This window comes from Sorex fumeus, unplaced genomic scaffold (assembly GCF_029834395.1).
Source record: "Sorex fumeus unplaced genomic scaffold, SorFum_2.1 ptg000099l, whole genome shotgun sequence".
Taxonomy (NCBI): Eukaryota; Metazoa; Chordata; class Mammalia; order Eulipotyphla; family Soricidae; genus Sorex; species Sorex fumeus.
Window position 1 is genome coordinate 1,103,292 of NW_026606156.1, and position 24,040 is coordinate 1,127,331.

A 24,040-nucleotide genomic window follows, 5' to 3' on the forward strand; every position below is an offset into this window, starting at 1 on the left:
GGGGTCAGCAGTGATCACATAATGTCTTCAAAAATTAGTCTATTTTTGCTTTTACTGAAAATGGTGCTATTATTCTCCTTTGCCAGTGGAAGAAAAATTAAGGGTAAATTAGATCAAAGAGGGCTAATTTAAAAATAAACCATATATTTTAAAAGTGTCAAAATAAAAGGATTTGGTTAGGATTTGGAGTGGTTTATTTTAGGTTGCCTGTCTAAGGAAAGAGATGGAGTGAAATTGTGTAATGCCTTTCAAAAATGTGCATTAATTACTTTATCGAACTGTGGAATATTGGAATGTTTGTCTTGCAGAGTTTTTGTGACAAAGAACTATATCTAACCATAATTTTCTCCTATGTGCATTTACATAATATTAGGTCATTTTTTATTGTTGTTATGAACAAATATCATTTTATCATTCTATTTGCTTATTTGTGACCCAATAGCAACTTGTGAACATGGGCAAGTGTTCTTCACTTTTACTGCGAGTGTTGAGTTTGAAATGTATTCTTACAAGACCAAAGACTGTCTTGATGGAAGCCTCTTGCTGTGGGAAGCTGAAATGATCTCAGGCTCAGAAATAGGCATTTCTAAACTCTGATATTGGAGATGGTTTCCCCAAAAGCCTAGAGTATATTGTAATTGATTTCCTAAGGAATCAAATTTACAGCTTTTTAAAATCACGTGTTTTCCCCAATTATTTGTAACTAACTTTTGCTCTTAAAATGATAGATGTAGAATACATATATCTGTGACAAAAGCTTAGCTCTAACCAATACTCATGGATTCAGTTGAGAATGTCATGATCAAATACCAATCACTGTATCACTGTTGTCCCGTTGTTCATCCATTTGCTCGAGCAGGTGCCAGTAATGTCTCCATTCATTCCAGTCCTGAGATTTTAGCAGCCTCTCCTTACTCATCTTTCCCGACGTATTGGAGGCTCTTTCAGGGTCAGGGGAATGAAGCCCATTATTGTTACTGTCTTTGGCATATTGGATATGCCACGGGTAGCTTGCCAGGCTCTGCCATGCAGGCGGAATACTCTCCGTAGCTTGCTGGGCTCTACGAGAGGGACGGAGGGCTAGACTATAAAACAGGAAAAACCGCATTGCTTTCTTCCGGGAGCTTTGTTTTATAGTCTATGGATCTTGGCCGTTGATGAGATTTCATGGTGCCAGGAACAGTTTGTGGGTGTGACTGCCAAACTACTGGAAAACTGGGGGTCTGGGTGGAGAAGGCCCAGCCTGGATCCGAGAAGGCTTGGAAATCTCAGCCACGGCTCCCGCATACCCGGGTTCCTCTGCTGGTTTCTTCTTCCGTGAGGCTAGTCTGAGTATGTGAAGAGTGGCCTTGGAGCATGGCTGTGGCTGGGTTCTGGAGGTTTTCGACTGCCGGGGTTCTGCTTGGGGCAGGGAGGGAGACTTAACCTGCCTCCCTCCAAGTCCAAGAGGCCCCGGTGGAGACAGCCTGGCATGGGGGCAGGATCAAATACCAAAACCACTGTTTATGTTTTAAGATTGACAATAGTGTAGGAAATGGTCTTTTAGCTTGCCCATGGCATCGTACCCTTAATTTCATCATATCCGACACACCAAAAACCATAGTATCTGTTCATATTATACCCAGTGAGAAAGAGACTAAAGATGGTCATGGATGTGGCTGGATCAATAATACAGCAGGTGGGACACTTGCCTTGCATGCAGCAAACCCAGGTTCAATTCCTAGCACCACATGTGGTCTCGTATCCCGCCAAGTAAACTCTGTGTTTACTCAAGTATAAGAAATAAGACCTGAGCACTGCCGGGTGTGGCCCTGTGTCCCCATCCACCCACAAAAGACGATAAGGCACAACTTTAATGTATGATGTATGACTTACATACAAGCAGAGTCAGTTCTAAGATATGGTAGACCACCCTAAATCTGGTACCCTTTTTGGACACCCCATGACCTGGCCTTTTATCAATCATTTCTCATCCTCCCTGGAATTCTTCTTCTATCCACATTTCATTTTCTCAAGAATAAAGAGCAACAATGTGATAAGATCTCTAAATTTCTAATTGGTTTCAATCTTCATATTGCTTATATGTACAAATTAAACTTGAGAGAATAAATCACAAAGGACTGCCATGAGAAAACTGGAAAGGAAGTAGGCTCATATTTAATAACTCTTACACTGTAGAGATAGAGAAATGGAAACTGTAGAGATCAGTTAATCCTTCTATATTTACAAGTTACAACCCTCATCCTGTTGTCCTCCTTCCAAACACAGTGTGGTTGAATATAAATCTGAGAGAGATGGATATGGCAAGATTTTAGCCTTGAAATTAGCTGGGGGAGCAAGCAATCATTAGGAGTGACCTGAATGTCACTTGAGAATAGAACAAAACTGCTTTTAAAACTGCAAAACCATTAACATTTGCCTGCATTGGACTTTCCAAAGCTGTTATTTAAACAGATAATGAAAGAGGTCTTAGGGTAGCTGAATTAAGTCATCTATTCCAAGACTTTTATTGAAGGTCATTCTGTTACAAGATTCAAACAGAAAACTTTATGATTAGGAAATGCTGAGATGTTAGCTTATTTCAGGAGAACGACTGCCTTTCCTTCTCTCTGATGTTTAGACAGGACTACTAGTTCTTAAAGTGGGCCCGATGTCTCTTTGGGGAGCAATATTTAGTTTTTCTGTATTGATACTGTCAAGCAATCGAAACTTCACTTCCTGTAGTCTAGCCTGGGGCAAACAAAACAGCACTGATAGAAAAGACAGGATGAACTGTTTTGAGCCAGAAAATGACAAATGACAGGATTGAGAAGCAGCAGCAGGAATAGGGCACAATTCTCAAGTTCTTTACTGGTTGCTGTAGGGGTTCTGGAAGAAGAAGGATTAAGTGTTTTTTTTCATGTTTGTTTGTTTTGGTTCTGGTTTGGCGGCCATACCCAGCAGTGCTCAGGGCTTAGTTCAGGCTCTGCACTTAGATTCCTTTTGATGGGGCTTGGGGGACCATGCATGATGCCAGGGATCAGCCCGGATTGACCAGACGCAATGCAAGTACCATCTGCTATACTATCATCCTGGGCCCGAGAGTCAAGTTTTTTTTTTTAATTTTTAAAATTTTTATTAGTTAGAAACCATGAGGTACAGTTCTAGACTTACAAATTTTTGTGCTTGGGTTTCAATTGTACAATGATCAAATACCCATCCCTCCACCAGTGCCCATTTCCCACCACTACGGATCCCAGTATCCCTCCCACCCCCCATTTCCCCATCCCACCGTGCCTCTCTGGCAGGGCATTCCCTCTGGTTCTCTCTCTCCTTTTGGGCGCTGTGGTTTGCAAAAGAGGCATTGAGTGGCAATCATGTTTGGTCTATAGTCTTCTTTCAGCATGCTTCTCCCATCCTGGGAGGATCCTCCCAACACCCTTTATTTGGTGTTTGTTCCCTTCTCTATCTGAGTTCCCTTTTCCCCTAGCATGTGTGGTTGGCCTCCAAGTCATGGAGTAAAACTCCTGGTACTAATCTCGGCCATTCTTGGATGTTAGTTTCCTATTTTGTTACTTTATGTTCCCCAGATGAATGCAATCTTTCTGTGTCTGTCCCTCTCTTTCTGACTCATTTCGCTTAACATGGTACTTTCGCTTAACATGGTACAAGTGGTACTTTCCATGTAGTACCACTTGTATGTAAATTTCATGACTTCATCTTTTCTAACCGTTACATAGTACTCATTGTGTAAAGTGTTTTTAAATGCACCTAATAGCACAGCGGGTAGGGCGTTCGCCTTACAAGCGGCCAACATGGCCGACCCGAGTTCGATTCCTCCGCCCCTCTCGGAGAGCCCGGCAAGCTACCGAGAGTATTCGATATGCCAGACACAGTAACAACAAAGTCTCCAATGGAGACGTTACTGGGCCTGCTCGAGCAAATCGACGATCAACGGGAGGGCCTTTACCTTACCTTACCTTACCTTGGTGCATTTAGCTACTTGGGCCTACCAATGCCTGGAATCTTGCCCGGGAGCGTCTAGCCGAACTGTGGGAAAAATAGCTGCAAATTGAACACAGGCTCATTCTCTGGACACGGAGCAATTTTGCTTAACTCTGACCCTCAGGTCAAAGCTTCCAAGCGCCAGGCAGGTGCTTTGCTTTTATTTATTTATTTATTTTTAAATTTTATTGAATCACTGTGAGATATAGTTACAAGCATTCATGTGTGAGTTACAATCACACAATGACCAAACACCCATCCCTCCACCAGTGCACATTCCCCACCACCAATATCCCCAGTATAACCCCCCTTGCCCACTGCCTCCTTCGCAGACAATAGTACCCATACTCTCTCTCTCTACTTTGGGGCATTATGGTTTGCAGTACAGATACTGAGAGGTTATCACGTTTGGTCCTTTATTTACTTTCAGCATACACCTCCCATCCCGACCAATTCCTCCAGCCATCATTTTCTTAGTGATCCCTTCTCTATTCCAGCTGCCTTCTCCCCCAGCTCATGCGGCAGGCTTCCAACCAGGGGACAATCTTCCTGGAGGCAGGTGCTTTTGCTCCCTGGGTTTCCGAGGACCTAAGTTGGCTCCTTGGTGGAGTTGGTATTTCCTGCTTCTGCTCCTGTATGGCTGTTTCTATAGCAACTTGGGAGGAGGGTGGGCGGGATATTCCTCCACTCAGTCCCACTGCCCAGCACCCTCTCCCAGCAGAATCCCCGGAAACAATCTATCCTGAAGATTGTACCCACCCATTTGTCCTAAGACAGCTGGCACGTGCCACTTTTCAATGGCTGAAAACAGAGCTCTACTTCGTGGTTGGGGCCAAGGAATGCCTGAGGGGCCGGGGAGACGCTGATCTGGCTTCATGCATGCTGTAGATACAGGCGGTCTGGGGTCCTGCGCCTGAGCACCGCCAGGAGCGCCCCCCAAACACAGCTAGGAGTAGTCCCTGAGCACCACTGGGTGTGTTCTACCTGCCCCAAAGGAAAAGAAACAAAAAGGAAAAATGTTTAAGAAATGGATGCATGGAGTGAAAAGGAGGAAACTGGTCCCTGATTGAAAACTCCAAGAAAAAACTTTATAATAATTTCCATTGTATTTTCAAAATGAATGTGTAGTTTGGGGCTGGAGCAATAGTAGAGGGGGTGCCATGCTGCTCAAACACACGACTCAGTGGCTTCCATCCATGGCACCCCAGATATCCCCTGACCCTCCAGGAGTGATTCCTGGGCACAGAGCTAGGAGTAAGTCCTAAGTACTGCCAGGTGTGTCCACCCTCCCAAAAAATACACATTAAGATTAATGTGTACTGGTTCTCTGTTATTATAGTTATAATAGATGATCAAAATTTGAAATGCCTGGAAGATATGTAGAACATTTACATCATCTGCAATATTTGGATCCAATTTGTTTTCAATTGTCTGTCTTCATCCCTATTCTCTTCCTGTAACCCCCTTGGTATCTCTGTGTTGCTGATTTGTGTAGTATTAGTTGGGATTAGACTTGAAATATATATATATATTTTTTTTTTTCCTAGTCTTGGTATTTGTTTCCTGTTTGTTTAAGTGTTTATGTCCCTGTGAGAATTCCTGATTTCCAACATTACATTCACTGCTGTGTGCCCAGTGGGGGACTCCCTCCTCCCCCCAAAAAAGGTCTTTGGCCAGCAGTGTGCCTGGTTTTGTTGTGTTTTAAGCTCACCTCTTGATTTTTAAAATACTTCTTTATTCTGGGTCTAGTCAGTTTTATTTTGTTGGTAATTTGTTTTCACTTCCCTGGAGTTTTCTAGATCATTAAAATCTTAGCAAGTAGCAAGAGCACTTTTTTTTTTTTCAAATTTTTGGGCCTTATCAGGTGATGCTCAGGAGAGACTCCTGGCTTCGTGCCCAGGAATTACTTCTGGCAGACCACAGGGGATCATACGGGATGCCAGGGGTCCAACCAGGGTTGGCCGCACGCAAGGCAAGCACCTTACCCAATGTACTGTTGCTCTGGCCACACAATGCCATTTTTAATAGTGGTGTCATATTTCCTTAATAAAGGTATAATATGCAGTCATTTTCCCGTTAGGCATTATAAATGCTTCCAATTGTTCTCAGTGTATAATTCTGTGCTATATCTTTAATATATGAACCTGTATCATATTCGATTATTTTTTTGGTAGATTACTGAAAGAAAATTGCCATGTTTAAGGCTAATGAAATCTAAAAAAGCCTCTTCTGATATTATTAAGTTGCCTTCCAACTTAGTATATCAATTTCAGCTCCTAATAGCTACAGTTTAAAATGCTTATTACTCCTCCGCCCCTCTCGGAGAGCCCGGCAAGCTACCGAGAGTATTCGATATGCCAGACACAGTAACTGCGTAACATTATTTCTAAAATATTTCATTAACTGAAAAGCAAAAATGATATCTCATTGTTTTGGACTGTATTTGTTTTGATCAGCTAGAGTTTGAGACTTCCCTCCTGCTTAGCGCTATGTGATTGCCACTTGGAGGCATGAGTGTTGGTTTTTCAATGGTATTCTTTATACCGTGCAATGCCAATGTCTTTATGTTTGCAAAACTTTCACCATGTTTTTGTACATGACTAAATTTTTCTATTTGTGCATATATGTACATTTACCACGTATGTATCCTATACAATTCTTACAGTTTTTTCATTTACATATAGTAACTTGATAAATCAACATTTAAAGTAACTATACTTTAGTACCCTTTTCTATTTATGTATATATATATATATATATATATATATATATATATGGTTCAAATCTCACTTTAAAATTTAGTTTTACTTATCATGCTAAGTGAAATGAGCCAGAAAGAGAGGGACAGACATAGAAAGATTGCATTCATCTGGGGAACATAAAGTAACAAAATAAGAGACTAACACCCAAGAACAGCTGTGATAAATACCAGGAGGTTCACTCCATGGCTTCAAGGCCAGCCGCACACTCCAGGGGTAAAGGCAGCTCAAATAGAGAAGGGAGCACCAGATAAAGGGTGCTGGGAAGATCCGCCCAGGATGGGAGATGCATGCTGAAAGTAGACTATAGACCAAACATGATTGCCACCCAATGTCTCTTCTGCAAACCACAACACCCAAAAGGAGAGAGAGAACAGAGGGGAATGCTCTGCCACAGAGGCAGGGTGGGATGGAGGATGGGGGGGTGGGAGGGATACTGGAATTGGTGGCGGTGGAGAATGGGCACTGGTGGTGGGATGGGTACTTGATCATTGTATAACTGAAACCCAAGCACAAAAACTTGTAAGTCTACAACTGTACCTCATGCTGTTTCACTAATAAAAAATTATTTTTTACTTAATCTTTTTCCATTTAACTAATCCAGAATAAATATCTTTTAGAATTATAGGCTTTTGATTTCCCCCCAAATTTATTTAGCAGCCATATAATCCACTGATTTACACATACACTACACATGCATAATTTATGATCCGTGCTCATATTATAAACTACTTAGTTATTTATAGTAGTATTTGTGAGGTGCAAAATTGTATATTAAGGCAACCTGTTCAGCTCTGCTTATCTTTATATTCCTGTATCTATTTGTACACAATTATTGTTATTAGAAGTTTGTAATACTTTCTTATTTCTGGAAAGGAAGTTAGCCTCAATGATTAATTTTTATCCTATATCACTAAATCAACATTGAATAGAAGTCATGTCTATATGGAAGTAGATTTTATTCTTATGTTTTCATTCACAATATAAGAATATGTATAATATTTAAAAATCTTTTCAAAGATTTTCAAGTAATCTTGGTTGTGTTATCTCGTAATATAAAAATATCTATTACATATATCTATTATATATAAAGTATATTTATCATATATAAAGAATACTATATAAATATATGCATTATATTATACACACATATATACGTGTATATAATATATGTATATATTATAAAATATATGTAATCGATATAGATATTTACATATTAAGTTAATATATAAATATTTATTTTCTTATTTATTTTATACTATACACATTATAAAATATAAATAATATATAAAGATATATTCCACATGTCCGGCTAACTCATAGAGTCCAGGAAATTTTTCTGTGTTAGGATTAATTATCAGCTTGATCTTTTTCTTTCAGATGTAAAAATGCTAAAGCAACCCACAAGGCATCTTCAATTATATTGATTTTATTCTTTCCCCTCTGCTATTTCTCTTTTATTTATCTGTTCATTTATTCATTCACCCATATTGTGATGTTGGAGATGAAACCCACGGCCTCCCAGATACAAGGCAGACATTCTCTGCCGACCTATATCCCTGGTCTTGCTCTTTTTTTAAGCTTAATCTCTATTAGTAAAACACTGTTTATAATGGTTTTCTGTTTTTCAGAATAGTTTTTAACAGAATAACAAATGACAAAATGTTAGTAGAACATTCAGGAAACATACAAAGACTTTTTTTTCTTTATGATCCATACAATTGTTGAAACTTCTCCATAAGGGACTAAGAATGATCAAATTTACACAGTCTATATGTTGTATTTATAGTCAGGAAAAATCATTCTTTCCCATAGAGGTTATAAAACTACCTATTTTTATATACTTACATCTGGTATACGTGTTGGTGGATCACATAAAAACAATCATTAATATTGTAAATATAATAATTTATAATCTGAGCAAGTAGCATAACTAAGTAAATATTATAACCCCTTGAGGTATAATTAATTATAATTAATAATTAATAGTGCAGTATTGGTGATAGGCACTGTTCACAAACACACACCTTAGGAAGAATAAAATGCTTTATTTCCCCTTGACATCCTACAAAGCTCCCATCCAAATGCCTGTGGGAACATGTTGAGGTCACTTTGCTCTGCCTCTTAGCCACTTACTCTTGGCCTTTCTTACTAAACGCAAGTGAGTGCCCATGTTAGACTAACTCATCACTAGACTTGCTTTCCTCTCGGTGGTGGGTGGTGGTTCCAATTTACTTCTCCATATGTTTTCTAAATGTATGAATAAAAATCCACTCCAACCCTAACTGTTGCTCCTTACAATCCCGCAGCCGGTCAGCAGAAAAGAAAGCTCAGTAAAATGCCCCCTCCTGCTGCCCCCACCCTCCAACACACACACACACACACACACACACACACACACACACACACACACACACCCTACCGCCCAGCCCACTCTTCTCTTCCGCCTTGGGGACTTCCTTTCAGTCTGGGTCACTTTCCTGCCTCTGCTCACTGTGTGATGTGACATCGTGTTTGTGTGCACAGCTGACTACACCCCTTGCTCCTGACCGCCCACACTGCCCGCTGCTTGTACCACGCTGTGTTCCTGTTTTATGGGGAAGTGTTCATATGTGGCTGCTGCGTTGGATATTAAATCTGAGATGAACTTCAGGAGGTTTCCTGCTTTTTATTAAAGATGATTTTGGCTAGGGGCTACGTTATCTGTTCATAAATCAGGTGTTCTCGGAGATTTAATAATTTAGAATTCACGCGAGGATATAGTGGAATAAACATTTCTTCTCTCTCTTAAAGCTCTGCTTAACTTTCCTCCCCCCTACCCTTTTCCCTTCTTGCTACTTCCATTTATTTATTTTATTTCTTGTGGGAGGTTTGTACAGATTAATCTCACGGCTGTGAAAATAATGTGAAAGAAAGAGCCACAACGATAGCTTGGTGGAAGTTATGTTAATCTGGTAACTTTTCATCGCAGTTGTGAAAATCTTCCCATCCACTTTGGAAACATGCTTTGATTCTAATTTTTAAAACCCCAAGTTATATTTCCTGAAGTGGATACTTTCTCTCTCTGATAAAATCAACCATTTCTTTATCAAGAGTCCTAGAAATAAAGGTTGACTGAAAAAAAAAGTGTGTGTGGGGGGCCCAGTATGCCAGAAACTTTCCATATGTGGTTACAAGCCACCTGCAGAGGAGTGAAGCAATTGTAGCACTTCTTCTTTTTTTTTTAAAATTTTTTTATTGAATCACTGTGAGATAGACCCTTACAAAGCTGTTCATAATTGGATTTCAGTCATGCAGTATTCCAGCACCCATGCCTCCACCAGTGGACATTTCCCAGCGCCAGTGTCCCCAGGTTCCCTCTTACCCCCCACCCCCTGCCTGACTCGATGGCAGTAGCTTTTCCTCTCTCTCTCTCTTTCTCTCTCTCTCTCTGGCTCTCACTCTCTGTTTCTCTCTCTGTCTCTCTCTCTCTCACTTTCCTTTTGGGCATTGTGGTTTGCAATATTGATTCTGAAAAGTTATCAAGAAATTCCCTTTACCTACTTTTAACCCTCAGATCTAGTCCAGCGGTAGCACTTATTCTTTTTTTTTTAATATTTTATTTTATTTATTTATTTAATTCATTTGGCTTTTGGGGTCATACCTGGAGATGCTCAGGGGTTACACCTGGTTCCGCACTCAGGAATTACTCCTGATGGTTTTTGGGGGACCATGTGGGGTGCTGGGAATTGAACTCGGGTTGGCCACGTACAAGGCAAATGCCTTAACCACTGTGCTATCACTCCAGCCCCTAGCACTTATTCTTGAGGGTGAGAAAATTCTCTGATGAGTCTTCTTAAGAATGGTTGCCTAGGGGGCTGGAGTGATAGCACAGTGGGTAGGGCATTTTCCTTGCACGCGGCCAACCCGGGTTTGATTCCCAGCATCCCATAGGGTCCCCTGAGCACTGCCAGGCGTGATTCCTGAGTGCAAAGCCAGCAGTAACCCCTGAGCATCGCCAGGTGTGACCCAAAAAGCAATAAATAAATGAATAAATAAAATAAAAAAAACAAAAATGGTTGCCTAGGGGCTGGAGCCATAGTACAGTGGGGAGGGCAGATGTCTTGCATGTAGCCCACCTGGATTCAATCTCCCTCATTCCAAATTGTCCCCCCGAGCATTGCCAGGAGTAGTTCCTGAGTGTAGAGTGAGGAGTAACCTCTAAGAACTGCCAGATGTGACCCCAAAACAAACAAAAAAAATGTTTGTCTAGAAGATTTAGAGGAAAAACTTGGACTACCCTTTGCAATGTCCAGTGAATAGCTTTCATTTCTTTGCGGATTGGGTTGAGTGTGATGAATTGTAAATCTGAATTGACTATTCAAACTCAGAAGAGTTTTCTTTTAATTCTGTTGAAAGTAGTGTTGTCACATTATTTTTGAAATAAGTCAGAGACAGACAAATACTGTAGTATTGCCCTCCTACCTGGAAACCATCTTCCTCTCAGAAAAACAGTAACAACCTCAGCAATTTCCTTCATCACGTTGGATTCCTGGTTGAAGGCAGAAGCGTAATGTTCAGAATCCAGGACAGAGATTGGCCCTCTAGTCTTGCTTCTGAAGGACAGAGCAAGGCGAAGATGGACATTTCCTTAGGAAACTGAAGACTATGTCCTCAGTTGAGTTTTCAGAGCACTCTGTTAAGCAACACTCAAGGATCAGTTTTCTTTGCCCAAATGATTGAATGATGTCTTCTGAAGTGAAATAAATTTTAGGCTTCCAGAAGGAACTGCCTCTTCCGCAGATGAGGAAATTTAAATCCCAAGAGATCCAGTGGCATCCCAGGTTCCTGCTGGGGACCGAGACATCAGTCACCTGTAGCTTGGCGCCCAGAGAGACTTGGCATAATTTCATAAGATCAAATGAAAACAAATACCAAAGGCAGATTTTTCAGAGAAAAGATATTTTGCAAAGATAGCTGATCTTCGGGGTGGTTAATGTGCCAGTTTTTTCTTGGCTGGGAAGATATGGAGAGAGAGGCTAGAGAAAAGAGGGTGGTAAGGGGCATCCAGAACCACTTCTGGGGTTGCTAGACCTGAGAAATCAAAGATGCCCTTGTGAGGGGTTTCCGGAGTCTTTGTCAGATGAGAAAAGGCCAGCGGTGAAGGTCTATGAGGGCACGAAAGCTTTCTTTCCTAAAAGGCTGACCATGGACACCCAGAAGAGGTCACCAATCCGATTTTTGACTGAGATGTGAATCTTTGTTAAGAGACAGCCTGGATGTTCTCAGTTATCTTTAGCATACAGAATAACAGTGTGAGGGAATGAAAGGTGTCAAAAGTGGACAAACTCTTGGCCCTAGTTTAAAGAAATAAGAATGCAAAGAAAGAGTGGTAACAAAAGATCACAGTCAGACGCTTTGGGGAAAAGGACCATCTTGGCGGGAGAGGTGGGCTTGCAGGAGAACCCGACCTTTGGTGTCCCTGACCTGGTCATCCAGCTGGGTGTCAGCTGTTGCGGCCTGGAGTCTTCAGCGGCTTGTCCTGCATAACATCCCCCTGAACCAGCCCGTGCTCAGTTCCTCAACCCACCCCCCCTTCCTTTCTCTGGCTTCCCCACTGCTCTTAAGTTCTCTGTGGTTCTTCTAAGGAATGTACCTCGTGGACTAAAGCCAGGTCAAAAACCTTGGCTCCCCTCTAACTTTGGAGTTTCCCAACTAATAATTTTCCTCTCAGTTCCTCTGAAAGTGTAAATAAAGGCTGGTTAGTGAGGAAGACTATTTTTAACTTTTTCCAGTCCAAGAGATAAGTATCTGCCATTGGAAATCCACACATAAGTGTGCAGAGAGATAGCCCAGGGGGCAACGTGCTTGTCTTGCACGTAGCCACCAGGGTCCAACCCCAGCACCATGAATGGTTCAGCCTGAGCACTTCTAGGTGTGATCCCTGAGCACAGAGTCAAGCCCAAGAAAGCCCCGGGCACTGCCAGTCATGGCCCCTCCAAAAAAAACAGATAAAATGTGCAGGATAGCTCTTTTCTAAAATCATATCGTATCATCTTTTTAAAAAATTTAAAACATTTTTTAAAATTTATAAAGTAGTTCACAATATTTGATTATATTTAATAATATTCAAACACCGATCCGCCACCATTACATCTTCCCACCACCATATTTTGGGTGTTTCCATCCTGAATCTCAATCCCTGCCCCAAAGCAAAACTATAATAATGTAAAATTTCCCTCTAAGGTTGGTTGTCATGTGGTACTCTTGGCGCCGAGTTGCATTGACTGGGAATTGAACCCGGGTCAACTGCTTGGAAGGCAGCTGTGCACACCACTATACCACCAACGTGCTGGAGTGATAGCACAGCGGTAGGGCGATTGCCTTGCAAGCCACTGGCCTGGTCGTGCCGGGTTCGATTCCTCTTTCCCTCTCGGATAGCCCGGCAAAGTACCCACAGTATCTCGCCCGCATGGCAAAGCCTGACAAGCTACCCGTGACGTATTTGACATGCCAATAATAAGTCTCACAATGGAGATGTTAGTGGGCCCGTTTGAGCAAATCGATAAACAATGGGAGGACAGTGCTACAGTGCTACAGGGGTACTCTTGGCGCATGGGTAGGTGTGTTTATGAAGTGTGGCGGAGTCCAGGAAAAAGCTCACTCGTGGGTGAGGCTTGGCCTGAATGTGTGGAGAACAGAACTGGTGGCACTTGAGTTCTGGAGGTTTTTGGCTGCCGGGGCTGGGTCCCTTGGGGCGGGGAGGGGTTTCACCCGTCCCCCTCTGGGGGGCCCTGAGCGAAACGGCTGGGCATGGGGTCTGGTGGCATGGTTATGGCAAGCATCACATATCATTTCATCATTACACTCTAGGAAGCCAGTGTTGGCCCTGCACACGAAGTATAAGACTAATATTAGAAGCACTTGTGGCACTTGTAGCAACCGTCTTAAAGCGTTTGAAAGCTCTGTACACCTCCGGCTGCACTTTCCTGGTTGCCAGGGAAAGTCGGCAGCACAGCTGCCCACTAAGAGACAGTGAAGGGTTCCTCCCGACAGGCTGGCCACCGTTGGCCATCAGTGCCGCGTCACTTCTGCTGCTCGGAGCTCATTTGCCATGATGGGCCGACTCCTTGGTCACCTGCGTTGTTTCTTCTACTGTGACGGCTCAGAAACGCAACTGGGCCTGATTTATGTGTGTGCTGGTAGGAGTGTGATCATTGGCCTCTGATTCATGTGTTGGTGGCCCGGGGGAATTTTGACTCGCACTCCCGTTTCCCTGCGCCTGCTTGGCCTCTATTTATTTTCTGTGGCCTTGTTCTTAGCATCAGAGCCTGTTTATTTAACATGGGGCCTTTATGAGGCCTTGGTGGGAACAGGGGCGGCCGCACTTTGATCTGGCTGAGCTCAGGGGCACAGGTGGCTAGATCTGCACTTAGAGTTCAAGATACAGAACAATGGGGTCTCGCTGGGCTCCCTGTGGGGGAAGTTGAGATTTATTACTTTTCCACTTTGAGCTTTGTTCAGATGTAAATGTTTTCATTTGATTTACCCCTAGGGGGCCATTCTTTTAAGGATTTTTCTCTCGGTGTGGCCCTTGTCTAGCCAATTGCATAGTATGGAAACAGAGAAGAAAACATACCTCTATAATAAATGGGGACTTACTCTGGCCACCTCCTAACAGTGCGTCCTTTGTTCTTGGACATTTTTAGGGCAGTGCTCAGCCCTTTCATACCTGCAGACCGGGCCGGCTCACATCCAGGTCTACACACGGGCAGTAAGATCAAGTTGGGAGACTGTGGTTTTTTGAACCTTTCTGAACCTGTGTCTCAGTACCACTCTGCGGATGGTGGTGGTGGTGGTGGGGGAGGGAGTGGAGGGGGGTTGAAGATCTCTGATGCGGGATCACGGCCCCCACCTTCACAAACCAACCACACTCCTTTCAGTGACCTTAATCAGGCCTGGAGAGATGACACCGCAGGCGGGGTGCCTGCCTTGCATGTAGCTGACCCGGGTTTGAGCCCTGGGCATCCCAGAGGGTCCTCCCAAAACCACGGAGAATGAGCACTGAGGAAAGCCAAGTGTGATCCCACAACCAAAACAAATTTTCTCTCCATTCACAACTCCCCACCCACAAAAATAAAATAAAATAAAATAAAATAAAATAAAATAGAAGGGCCTTTTTAATCAGAAGGTGAAATTTTAAATCATACAGTCAGCTGCAGGCCTCTTGGGCGGGGCTTTCTTCCACAGGTTCCTCTTTCCCGGGAGTGGCAACGCCCCTCCCCATGTCCTCATCAGCCCCTACTTGGCAGCGGAGGGCAGGGACCCATGGTGTTATCTGCATTTTAACCCGAGTGGCTCAAGGATTGACATGCACGAATGTGTCCCCCAGCCCTCGGGATGGAAGGGTCTGTGGGGAAGGTGCCTGATGGAGAAGTGATTGCTCTATCAGAAATCACTGCTATTGTAGACAGAGACGCACATCTGGGAGAGGGTTGTTGATTTTCTCAGCCATGCACAGAATCTCCAGAGGGCTTAGAAAGATGCTTCACTAAGATTTTGTATTACCTTGGCAGTTTTGCTTTTTGTTTCGCCAACAAATAATGAAATTTTAAGAGGGGCATTATAAAAACCACCTAGCAAAAATAAGAATGGCGCATTAATGTGTGAAATCTAATTTATTGTTATTAAAGCATGCTCGTCCCTTCCTTGTTTACTTGCTAACGTTCTATTGGAAACCAATTTTGGTTTGGTACCGGAGAACTTGTCTTTGTGTTTACTCCTGATGAAAATAGATAACTGGAATCTCTCTGGAAGACACCCTCGATGTCTTTCGAAAATGAGAAAAAATGAGATGCGGACAATGCAAATGTTTCGAGTTTCTATGAAATGCAAGCAAATGAAAATTTACTTTCAAGCTACTTTGGACGGGAGGATTTAATTTTGGCGTGCGTTTATTCTAATAGGAGGATGAAAGGAAGGTATCTTCAGGGATCCCGCTGCTGAGAAGAATGTTTCTGACTGCTTCCCGCCCTCTTTTCGGAGTTGAAAGTGTCTATTGTAGCTCACTTTTCTATGGGGCTCGGGGGCACTTTTTTCCTCGCCTTGATGTGTCTGTACACATCCCCTCCTAGGCCTGCCTCTGCCCCGCAGCCTGTCAATCTGTGCTGGTTCCTTTCTTCCAGGTCCCTCGGGCTCTCTGTCTCCTCTCGCTGTTGGTGGCGTTCTTCCTCTGTGGACAGTGGAGAGCAGCGTGGTGGTCTTGTGTTTTCAGGGGTCTTCGCAGGCTGGCCCGCTCCCTGGTCTCGGTGCCTCTGTCCCCTGGGCCTGGACATGGTCAGAACGTTAGCGCAGAAGACATGTTCCTAAACAGGTTTTCTGAAGGTATTTTTCTTCCTGCAACATTTTTTTTCTCTCACTGATAACTCATGCTTCCCGCACTACTACTGTCTGAGTCGCCTCTGTGTGTTCTTCTGTGACGTTCTTTTATTTTTCATTTTATTTTCATAAGTTTGTTCACATTGATTGCGTTCAATATTTTGACACCAATCCCATCCCCATTACACATTCCCACCACCACTATTTCAAATTTTCCCACCACCATTCAATCTGCCTGCCACAGGCAGATGCTAGATACTTTGCTTCCCATTGCATATTATGAATATCATGAGAGACCATGACTAGAATATCATGACTAGCTCCTGGAATTCTAAAGTCCGAAATGATTGGGGTCCAGAGACATCTCTGTAGGGAGCTAGTCTATTTTGAGATTCATTTGGGAGTTCATTGGGATTCATCCGGATCAAGACCATTATTGTGCCGAGATAGCACCTGGAGGCAGTTCGTGGGTGTGACAGCCGGGACCCCTAGCCAGTGGGGAGATGATAAGGGATGGCCCATCCCCACTGCCACCATGTGACCTGGCGTTTTCAGTCCCTGGCGTTTTCAGCGTAGCTGGGTTTTTCTTCTGGAAGTTTGTAGTCACTGAAGGTTCATCTGGAGTAGGTGTTCTGTGCCATTATTTTTTTTTTTTATAATTTTTATTAGTGAGACACTAGTTGTAGACTTACAAGTCTTTGTGCTTGGGTTTCAATTATACAATGATCAAACACCCATCCCTCCACCAGTGCCCATTTCCCACCACCATGGATCCCAGTATCCCTCCCACCCCCCATCCCCCCATCCCACCCTGCCTCTGTGGCAGGGCATTCCCTTTTGTTCTCTCTCTCTTTTTGGGTATTGTGGTTTGCAAAAGAGGCAATGGGTGAGGTTGCTTCTCCTACCTTGTCAGAATGAGGCAGAGATTCCAGCCTCCAGTTACAATGAGACAGAGCCTCTGAGAACACACAAAGGAATTTGTGTAACTCCAGCTGTCTGTCATCCAATTGTCTCCAGTCTGGAAAACTAGCAAGAACAGCACAACTCAGTCCTGGCTAGAAATACCAGGAGTCACTGCCGGGTCGGGAAGTTGAGGTCTATGAGATCTCTGGAGAGTTTGATTTGAACAAGGAAGTTCAGGAAACTCAAGAGGAATGAAAAAAAATACAGATACCTTTTCTTTGCAACATTTTTAAAAAATGTTTTTGTAACATAAAGGCTGAAGTTTGAGGAGGGGGATATAATTTAAAGTAGTGGTTATAAAGAGAAATTCTGAAAAAATGGTGGGTCACAGAGACGAAAAGCTCTAGACATTTCTAGGTCAGATCTATAGGAAAGCTCTTGCATCACTAAGGAGTTGTAAAGAAAATGTGAAATAAGGATGACTTTATTTTATTTTATTTTGCTTTTTGGGTCATACCCAGTGGGGCAAAGGGATTACTCCTGGCTCTGCACTCAGGAATTACTCCTGGCTGTGCTCAAGGGACCGTATGGGATGCTGGGAATCGAACCCGGGTCAGCTGCATGTAAGGCAAACACCCTACCCGTTGTGCTATCACTCTAGCCCCAAGGATGACTTTAAAACAGGTATTGAGAATGAGGGCCTGGGTAGAGTTCTGTGGTAGAGTATTCGCCTCGCAAGCGAATGTGTTGGGTTTGATTATTATGCCCCAAACACTTAGAATCAAAAGGAACTCCATTGTTTTAAAACTGTGTGCTGAGATCAGTCACGGTTATATTCCAATGACATATAAACAATCCTTAGTATACTCACAAGACAAAAAAAAAAGGGCTTTGAACAACCTGTTTTTCTTCTTTTTTTTGTATCTTATTTCAAGGCATTTGACATTTACTAGACTTAATCGCTTCTTGTTTTCTTCCCCCTTTTTTTCCCCGAACACCAAACGCACATTTTAAAATATTAATATATTTTCAACGAAAAAAATTGGAACAGCAGTTCTCTTCTCTTAGAAAAATCCAGATCGCATCAGAACAGTCTTTGCCAGACCTGAGTGTGATGTGTCCCTTCCCAGACAGATAGCTTTAGGATTTTTTTTTTTCAGGATACAGAGATGGCCACAGGTGTACGTGTAGCACAAGGGGCTGTCTGAGGCATACGTTGATCCATACATATTTCAGAGCTTGCTCAAACAATAAAACAGTTTTAGGAATAGTCTCAATCCCAGTGATCACAAATATACTCATAGGATCTGAATATCAGAAATCTCAGTAACCCTTAAATTGTCTTGAACTTTACTGGACAATGAAGCCAGATGCACTTATTCTGATTTATTTTGTCATTTTAGTGTTGGAGCGACACCCAGTAATGCTCAGGTTACTTCTGCTTCTACAACCAGAATTTACTCCTGCCAGTGCTTGGGGGACTATATGGTATTCCTGGGATCAAACCTGGGTTGGCTGCATTCAAGACAAGTACCCTGCTTGCCACTGCATCATTGCTCAGGTGTCTTCGTTTTTTAGGCAAGGTTTTTGAGTCACCAGAAGCATTGGAAGATAGAATAGTTTCTGATGCTCAGTTGCAAACACAGTTGTAAAAAGGCACACTAGAAAATGCACTCTAGGGACGGGGTGACAATATAGTGGACAAGGCACTTGCTTTGCACATAGCTGACCGGGTTCGATGACCTACATCCCATATGGTCCCCCGAGCACTGCCAGAAGTGATTGCCATGGCTGTGAGTCTCTGTCCTCCCATTGCTCATCGATTTGCTCGAGCGGGCCCAGTAACGTCTCCATTGTGAGACTTGTTGTAACTGTGTTTGGCATATCGAATATGTCACGGGTAGCTTGCCAGGCTTTCCATGTGGGCGAGATACTCTAGGTAGCTTGCTGGGCTGTGAGTAGAGTCAGGAATAAACCCTGAGCACAGATGGGTGTGGCTCACGGTGGGAAAAAAAAAATCTGGGAGTTTCTGGAACTATAGTGTGTATAGGGTGCCTGCCTTGCAGGTGGCCAACCTGAGTGTAATCGCCAGCATCCCATCTGGTCCCCTGAGCACTGCCAGGAGTGATCCCTGAGTGCAGAACCAGGAGTAAGCCATGAACACAGCCAGGCATGGCCCTCACAAAAATAAAACACTTGCTCCGTATGTTCCATTATTTTCCGTTTCATCTATGATAACCTTTAGGCATAGAGGACAATATGCTTGGCATGCCATGTTGTGACAAGCCCTTCCATATTTGTATGCTGAGTAAAATATGTGTTTGTTAGCACCTAAGGATCATGTGAACTGTGTCTCTAGAGTTAAGTGAGTACAAAATAGCTTTGCGCTCAGAATAAGAAACAGCAGAATGTGTAGCTGAGACCTGAAATATAGTTCCGGCTCCCGCCTTCTACTGAATATCCTCACGTGTGGCCGCTTTACCTCACCCAACCATGGCTCTCTGTTGAAAGAGGTCTTCCTGAAAATTTGTTTCCACGTGTCCATATTCCAACTCATTCCACAGAGGTTTTGAAATGACCTATTTTTTGGTGAAGATAAAAGAAAATGTATTTTCTAGTGAAGTATACCTGTGACATATTTGATATGCCAAACACAGTAACGAGTGTCACAATGGAGACGTTATTGGGCCCACTCGAGCAAATTGATGAACAATGGGAGGACAGTGACAGTGACAGTGACTATATAGATGTCAACTCTGCCGGGCGTGGGTTCTTGGGGAGGGTTATGCCTGAGAATCAGAGTTGATCTCAGCAGATATTTCAGACTCTCCCACTGAATTTCATTTCATTTCTTTTTTTGAAGGTGCTAGGGTTGGGGGGTCGTTAGGCATGAACTTTACCACCAAGTTTATCCCTAACTCCTGTATTTATAATAACCATAAATAAAACAAATATTAACCCCTGTGAGACAGGTGTTCTATAGGTGACAATTCAAAATAGACTAACAGGAAATGAAGATAACTCAATATCTTCTGAGTGAAAACCATTTGCAACTATTAATGCTGTGAGACTGAGATGGGGCTGCTATCAGTACAAGTGTGTAAATAGGTAACGCCCAAACTCTGATCCTTGGAAATACAAAAACAAAACAAAGTGCAAACATACAACCAACCAACCCAGATTCTTAAATACTGGACACCTATACATTGAATCGACTGCTCTTAATGACAAACAACTCTAAGGACTAAGTCATAATTTTCAGCATATTGTATTATTAATCCTAACAAAGATGCACAAACCTTTGAGAATGTGGAACTCATGGTGGTACCATTTTTATCCAGTGTCAGACCACACTTTGATTTGGATTTGGTAGACACACCTCAGTATCACAGAAGCTTTGAAATCTCATTGGCCCTCCCCAATTATTTTGTGTCCTTTGCCTCAGTCTCGGTAACGGTCACTCCCTGCCTTGATCAGCCCCGAGCATCTCCAGCACCCAGAGAGATTGCTCAAGCCTGGCCTAAGAGCTTGTACCCGCTCACCCAGTAGCTCTGAAGCTTTGATGATCGGGAGCTAGGCACTAACGATGTGGTGACAAGACCTGGCGGACAAGTTAACAGCTTTCCTTGGGAAATGGTCCCTGTTTATGCCAACACAGCCCCGAGAAGAGAAGCCCCTCCTCTTCCCCTTTCCACAGTGAAAAGAACTCTGAGGGCAGGAGATCAGGGCAATTTGCCAGGTCACTGAACAATTCTCCTGGCTCGATATTCCTGAGAGAGGAGTGACCGCTTACCTGGGAATGCCAGCTCTCTCTCTCTCTCTCTCTCTCTCTCTCTCTCTCTCTCTCTCTCTCTCTCTGTGGTCTTATATTCAGCTTCTACTTGCAGTGCTAAGGTTCCAGGCCTCATCCACACCATCTGTGCTCTATCACCGAGCCGAGTCCCCAGCCTCTTCAACATTTTAAATTCCTTTTCCTTTATTTGGCCACCCTACATCACTTCTTTGGCTCAGAGCAAAATTGTTCTCCTGGTTTCTGCTGATTTGACGAGCATGTTATTTTTCATCTTATTGGTAAATTTCCAGGGAAATGTATTAATACTAAGACTGTCTTTTGAGTAAACCCCCATCCCCAGCCCCATTCCCCTCAAAACCTAAAGGTACTTCTAAAACAATTCGAAAACATGTTCTGGATATCGCAGTTTATGGTGAAAAGTAAGAAAAATCATGAAATTTGTGTGTTCTCTCCTTGAGAGTAGGTGAGACAGCTTTTAACGTAAATGAATGTGTGAGAAATAGTTCTGATCAATTTCATTTCATTTCATTTCATCATCCTGTTAATCGTCGATTGCCTCGAGCAGGCCCCAGTAACGTCTCTTTCATCCTAGCCCTGAGATTATATTCACGGCTCTTTAGGAGAATGAGACCCATCATTGTTACTGGCATTTGGCATATTTGGTAGGCCACGGGGAGTTTGCCAGACTCTGCCCTGTGGGCAGGCTACATTCGGTAGACTGCCAGTCTGTCCAAAGTAGGAATGAGATAAGATGTCATGCAGCAGCGAATGCGGCTGTGCGCTTTCGGGAGCTGGTTTTTATAGTCTCTGAGTCTTGGCCGCTGATGGGATTACACGGCGCCAGGGGGCCAGGTGGTGGGTGTGACCCCCGCCTACTGGAATTTGGAGGATCTGGGTGGAAGATGCTCGACTCCAATTCGAGTAGGCTTGGAGGTCTCGGCCCCGGAACCCGCGTGGCTTTGTCCCTCTGCCAGTACCTTCATGTGTGCGGAGAGTGGTCTCAGCATGGTGGTGGCTCCGGCAGCCGAAGACCTCCAGGACCAGCCACCACCATGCTGAGTTCTGATCAAGCTGTCCAGTAAATTTATTTATTATGATTATGATGATGATGATGATGATTAACCGTGGTTTCTTTGAAATTTGAGACAATATGTGTGTGAGGGAGGGAAAGAGGGAGGGAGAGGGAGAGAGAGAGAAGAGAGAGAAAGGAGAGACTAGTAGTTCAGTAGTTAAATGCTTTTACTCCGGGATAGGCCGGACCTGAGCTCCAATTCTGGGTTTCCCCCCAACAGCCGTGCATCCTTGAACAGATACTTAAACTCCCTGAGACTTCATTTCCTCAGACATAAAATGGTGATGATTTCGGGCTCCTGAGACTTCCCGAGGATGAAATGAGGCAAATATGTAAAACGCCTAATCAAACGGGGGCCATAGAGCAGCGACCTTCCAGCTCAGCAGCTGCTACTATTGTTTTTGTTGTTGACATGCTGAGAAGAAGGCGCCGGGAAGGGAGCTGGGAGCTTGGAAACGTTAGGATCCGTCTGCTAAGACCGATTTAGAAATCCGCCTTAGCAAGAACCATCATCTCCGCCTGGTAAACAGACGGGGCCTGGCGGGGCTTGTGGGCTCTGGGGTGGCGGCCTCTCTCTGCCTCTGTCTGTGGATGGGGGTGGGACCCACTCTGGACAGGTCTGATGATCCCAGCGCTCCTTTGACCTGATCACAGGAGCACTGATGCTTCTTAATCTTGCTTTTCTCAAGCAATAGAATTGTGTGTGCTCTCTCTCTGTCTCTCTGCCTCTCTGCCTCTCTTCCTCTCTCCGTCTCCGTCTCTGTCTCTGTCTCTCTCTTTCTCTCTCCCCCAATTTTCCCTCCCCTCTTGGCCCTCCATCCTCTCCCATCCCCTCCTCCCCCACCCTAATAACGCAACTGGGGATGTGGTACTTGGTGATAGGAATGAACTCTAGCATCTGGACTGCTGGCAGCCATTCACAGCCCGGTTCACACCCTGTTCACACCCGCCATTGACCCAAGCTTTCCTTCCAGCCTACAGCCAGACGCCTTTCATGTACCGGAAGCTCTGCCTTACTCTGTCTCTCATTGTCCCATGACTTTCCTCTGCTTAAATTCGGCATGGATCAGTCACGACTAGGGAGGCGTGTCACAGCACTAACCAGAACCTTCCACAGGACCCTCTTCAGGCTGGGGAAGGGCACATCTGCTGATGCCCAGCAGGAGGTTGGAATTTAGAGGTCAGTGTGGTTCCCCATCAGTGCATTAGGCTTTGGGGGGTCTGAGAAGTGTCTGGGGCCCCCAGCAGCCTAGTGAGTGGCAGTCTGCTAAGTTAGGATCTGTCTGCGAAGTGGGTTGTTCTCAGGGAGAGTCACGCTCCAGCAGAAAGGGCCGGACACCATGTGCAGAACAACACCCCCAGATCGCACGAAGAGGCAGGCTGGGCCTTGCTTCTGTTTTGTCTCCTGGTCCTGTACGGCACTTTCTTTTCTTTTTTTTTTTCTTTTTGGGTCACACCCGGCAATGCACAGGGGTTCCTCCTGGCTCTGTGCTCGGGAATTATCCCTGGCGGTGCTCAGGGGACCATATGGGATGCTGGGAATCAAACCCGGGTTGGCTGCGTGCAAGGCAAATGCCCTGCCTGCTGTGCTATCGCTCCAGCCCCTGCACGTCATTTTCATCTTGGAAAAAAATTATATTGAGGTCTTCATTAGTGGCCGGCCCCTGGCTGGGCGAAGGGCCCACGAGGGCTGATAAGCTACAGAAGCCGGCAGCCTTGGTGCAGGGAGTGGAAGCTTTACACTGCTTGAGCCAGAAAGAGTGCGAGAAGTGATTATGTTATCAGGGAGGTGTGTCACTCACACGGAATCTGATGACGAGGGCCAGCAACTTCCTGGCCGGTGTGCAGTGAATGGGGAGGTAACGGGGCATTGGGTCTGTGGCTGCTCCATGTCCTGGCACGTCCTCTCTGTCCAGTCACATGGTCTGTGCGGACACCCTGATCTGGAGCTTTATTTGAACTCCCTGCTGGGCGGTGCTGAGGCCTTCTTGTGAGTGCTCGCAGCACTCCTTTTGTGTGACTTGTAGGATGGTTCTGCAAGCACCACTGAGGAAGGGGGATAGAGTCTGACTCAGATTTCCCACCGAGGGGCCAGGGGAACTCTGAACACAAAAGATGTTTTTTCTGGGGGATGTCGAGCCATTCTGAAGGTGGCAAAATTGAGGGTTTGGA

General features: G+C 44.2%; 1 protein-coding gene across 1 annotated transcript in view; it reads left to right on the plus strand.

Annotated features, from left to right (window-relative positions):
* SLC7A11 (solute carrier family 7 member 11) overlaps positions 1-24,040 on the plus strand; it is an 80,401-nt gene that overhangs the window by 38,981 nt on the left and 17,380 nt on the right. The gene's annotated exons all lie outside the window — the stretch shown is intronic.